We start from the raw sequence: 5,000 nt of genomic DNA, 5'->3' as shown, positions 1-5,000 counted from the left end.
GATGCAAGACCGCGCGCAATGATAGCCAGGATTCATCACTTCCAAATCAAGGAGAAGATACTACAGCTTTCTCGCCAACAGTTCCCCCTGACGTACAACGGAGCGGCGATCCATTTCTTTCCCGATTTGCCAGTGGAGGTGATAAAACAGCGACAAGCTTTTGATGAGGTTCGTAAAAGGCTCAAGGAGGCTGGTGCGAGGGTTGGTTTCATCTACCCAGCCCGGCTGAGGGTTACCCTTGGAAATTCGGAGCAGGTATTACCCTCATTAGAAGAAGCCGAGCTGTTTGCAGGGTCTCTGTCCTGAACATTATATGCGCTTTGGATGGCTATATTTTCCATATGTGACTTTTTTTGCTTTTCTTCCCCTGCAATCACGCAGGTCGGGACATTCTCATGACCGTTGTTTAAATGATGTTAATAATTTTGGAGAGGGCACAGGGCTCTTTTGTTAGCTTAGCTAAACTATCTTTTCCTATGGTCCGGCAGCCTCTGTGCCTATTTGTAGGGAACGTGTTCTCACTTTGTTTGGGAAAGTGGGACGGGGGGAGGGGGGGTAAGTTCTTAAGTGTGTGTTTTTTGTGTTTTTCTCCCTTATGCGGTTATTTGTTTGTTTCAAGGGCGTCATATGTTTACATCACTGTACTTAAATATGCATCCTAATCTTTCTTTAAGAGGTGGTGGCATTACTCTTACTAGTTGGAATGTCCGTGGGCTGGGGCACGCAATTAAAAGGGCAAAAGTATTCTCTCATTTGAAGTCCTTAGCTGCAGACATTATATTCCTACAGGAAACTCATATTAAGCCCACTAGAGCAAAGTTGCTTAGATGCAGCTGGGTCAATCAAATTTTCCAGTCTACATTCTCCAGTAAAGCTCGTGGAGTGGCCATTTTGATAAGCAAAACTATCCCATTTAGACATGTTTCCACCATGTGTGACCCAAATGGCAGATATATCGTAGTGACGGGCCACATTTATTCACACCATGTCACACTTGTAAATGTATATGGTCCCAATTCTGATGACCCAGATTTTTTCCGTAAAGTCTTCAATTTACTGCCCAGTCTCTCAGATACTCATGTGATCATCAGTGGTGACTTCAATTGTGTGCTTGACGATTTTATGGATAGATCAGCCCAAACAAACCTGGTGCCTTCTGCTGCCTCCACAACCTTGAATACTCTAATGTTATCCACGCATCTAGTTGATATATGGAGGCTTCAGCACCCCACACATAGGGATTATTCTTTTTTCTCACAAAGACACAAGTCTTTCTCTAGAATCGATTATTTTTTGCTTGACTCAAACTTGATTTCAAATGTTATCTCCACCTCATATCATAATATCCTAATTTCTGACCACTCTCCAATATCATTGGTACTTGACCTCAACCATAAGAAACAGCACTTTAGTTGGCGTTTACGCCCTTCACTTTTCTCCGACTCCTCGTTCTCTGAGTTCATTTCTGCTAGGATCTCAGATTTTTTGGAAACGAATGATAATCTAGAGGTTACAGACTCCACCTTATGGGAAGCTTTTATGGCTGTGATTAGAGGACATATTATTTCTTTTGAAAACTCAAGGAGAAAAGAAAAGAAGAAGCGCCTTCTAGAAATTGAAAAAGATCTTACGCAACTAGAAACTGCCTATAAATCTTCTGCCAATTCTGTCACCCTACAGAATATTCTTAAACTGAGGTATGAATATAACGATATACTATCTGCCCAGGTGCAGGACCAACTGTTTAAACCGAAACAAAAACAATTTGAACTTGGAGACAAGCCCCAGAAGCTACTAGCCCGACAGCTGAGAGGTTTGCAGGCTAGCAGAGCTATACATAAAATCAAATCAAAATCTGGTGACATTATCACTGACCCTAGCAATATAAACAAGCGCTTCAGGGAATACTATCAACAATTATATACATCCAAAGCTAAAGGGGACACCGCTGCGTGGCTGGAGAACCTGAACCTCCCCAAGTTAAATGACGAGGCGTGTGAGGCGCTTAACGCTGACATTACTGCTCAAGAGCTTCTGGATGCTATAAAATCCTTTCCCAATGGTAAAAGTGCTGGCCCCGATGGTTTTGGAATAGAGCTATATAAGAAATTCCCTGAACAGCTGACTCCACTCTTGCTCAGGATGTTTAACCACTCATTTGAAACCCAAACATTCCCAACTCCTTGTATGAAGCCAACATCTCACTTATTCTAAAAGAAGGGAGAGATGAGACTGAAACATCATCCTATCGTCCAATTGCATTGCTGAACTCTGATATGAAAATTTTCACAAAATTGATGGCAAATAGGTTAAACAAACACATCGCCTCCATTATTCATGCAGACCAAACTGGTTTCATTCCTGCTAGGTTCTCCTTTTTTAATGTTAGAAGATTAATGAACATAATGTACCATGACTACAGAAAGGATCAGAAGGTGGCAGTCCTCTGCTTAGATGCAGAGAAAGCGTTTGATCAGATAGAGTGGGCATATATGTGGAGGGTATTGGAGGAATTTGGATTTGGTGACCGTTTTGTCTCATGGATTAAAATTTTATACGCCCACCCTTCCTCTTCCATTCTAACAAATCAAGAAAGGTCAACTCCATTTCCATTACATCGTGGGACGCGCCAGGGCTGCCCCCTTAGCCCGCTCCTCTTTGCGATTGGTATTGAACCCCTTGCTATTAGTATCAGGCAGCACAGCTCTCTTGAACCCATTCACCTGGGAGATGTGGACCACCATCTATCCTTATATGCAGATGATGTTGCAATCTTCATGTCACAGCCTCAACAGTCTATTCCCATTCTGTTAGACCTCATAAAGTAATTTGGAGAAGTTTCTGGATACACAATTAATTGGCAAAAAAGTGAATTTATGCCTCTTGGGGATAACCATGAAGCAGAATTTCTGCATAAACTCCCATTTAAAGTTACAGACAAGCTGAAGTACCTAGGAGTTACCCTTCCAAAGGATCCTAAATTAATATTTAAACTGAATTTCCATGAAAAGGTGGAAAAACTAAAAGGAGATATTGGCAAGTGGCGCACGCTGCCGCTCTCTATGGTGGGTCGTATAAATGCTATCAAGATGGTTTCACTGGCAAGATTCCTATACCTCTTTCAGAACCTTCCTATTTTTCTCACAAAGTCATTCTTTAAGTTACTAGACTCAATAATCATGCCTTTTATCTGGGGTTTTCAAGCTCATAGAATATCAAAAACTCATTTACAAAAACCCAGAGAGAAAGGTGGATTTGGGCTGCCATGCTTTCAGCATTACTACTGGGCGGCAAATCTTAGAGCTCTTGCCTTCTGGGGTGATGGCTACAACCTGGAGATTTCAACAAGCACCCCTGCATGGGTAGCCATTGAAAAGAAAGACATCAAAGACAGTTCACTCCCAGCTCTTCTTTTTTCAACACCTGGGCTGCCCAACACAAAAGTGAAAAATCGAATAATTATTAATTGTTTGAAAATATGGCAGCAAATTAAGAAGTGCTGCAAGTTACCCGGTACCTCCATCTATGCTCCAGTGTGCCATAATCATGCATTTCCCCCTGCTCTCTCAGATGCAACTTTTTATAGTTGGAGACAAAAAGGCATCGTAGTTTTAAAAGATTTGTACATTGACAAACATTTTGCCTCATTTACTCAACTAAAAGACAAGTTTGCCCTTCCACAAACACACTTCTTTAGATACCTTCAGGTTAGAAACTATGTCCGCCAAAACCTGACTAAATTTGAATCTCTCCCGGACGAAAATAGGATTTACAGTTTCTGGCATGGCCCGCCGGATTCAAAATGCTTGATTTCAAACTTTGTCAGGGTATTCTCTGAACAAGTGAACTATGCCACCCACTCTTTGAAAAAGGCTTGGGAGGAGGAACTGGGTCTCCAGATTGATGACATGGTTTGGCAGGAGGGTCTCAGCAGAATCCAATATTGTTCTATTAATGCCAGACATCACTTAATCCAGTTTAAGGTTATGCATAGACTCCATTATTCGAAAACCAAACTACATAGAATATATCCTACTGTCTCCCCTTTGTGTGATCGATGTAAAGCTGCTGACGGATCCTTAACCCACCTTTTCTGGACATGTCCAAAGCTGTACGTCTTCTGGTGTGGAATATTTAAGTGGTTTTCTGAAATGTACAACTGTGTGTTCAAGCCTGAGCCAGAGGTGGCACTGTTTGGCTACTCCCTGTCTCTATTGCCTCAAAGTATCCCAGTACAGCACACCATCATGTACGGAATGTTAATTGCAAAGAGACTGATTCTAATGCTGTGGAAGTCAGAAACAGTGCCACTCTTCAAGACGTGGCTATCAGAACTTACTTCTCTATTACATATGGAGAAAATCCGATACAGTTTGACAAACAATCTTAAACAATTCTACAAGATCTGGCAGCCATTCTTAGACCATCTTGTTCAATTTGATGGAGATCTTGAGCAGCTATGAGACTCACAATAGGCCACTTACCTCTTCTTCGATGTATTTTGTGTACTAGTGATGCATCAATACATTTCATTGTCTTGAGTTGTACGCCCTGTCTGTTAGTTGTGTTTGTTTGTTTTTTGTTTTGTTTTTTATGCCTTTATTTGATTTGATTTCAATTGTCTTATTTTTCTTTCTCTTTTAATTTCATTTTGGTATAATTTCTTACTTACTCCTAGTATTTGTCTGTTTGTACTTAGAATTACCTGAAAAAACCTAATAAACATATTGTAAAAAAAAAAAAAAATGGTAATTTGCAGTTCTTTAGTTATAAGTGGTATTTGTAGTTCTTTAGTTATTAGTGGTATTTGTAGTTCTTTAGTTATTAGTGGTATTTGTAGTTCTTTAGTTATTAGTGGCATTTGTAGTTCTTTAGTTATTAGTGGTATTTGTAGTTCTTTAGTTATTAGTGGTATTTGTAGTTCTTTAGTTATTAGTGGTATTTGTAGTTCTTTAGTTATTAGTGGCATTTGTAGTTCTTTAGTTATTAGTGGTATTTGT

The sequence above is a fragment of the Clupea harengus genome, chromosome 23 (assembly GCF_900700415.2).
Source record: "Clupea harengus chromosome 23, Ch_v2.0.2, whole genome shotgun sequence".
In the NCBI taxonomy this organism is placed as follows: Eukaryota; Metazoa; Chordata; class Actinopteri; order Clupeiformes; family Clupeidae; genus Clupea; species Clupea harengus.
This window is presented reverse-complemented; position numbering follows the sequence as displayed.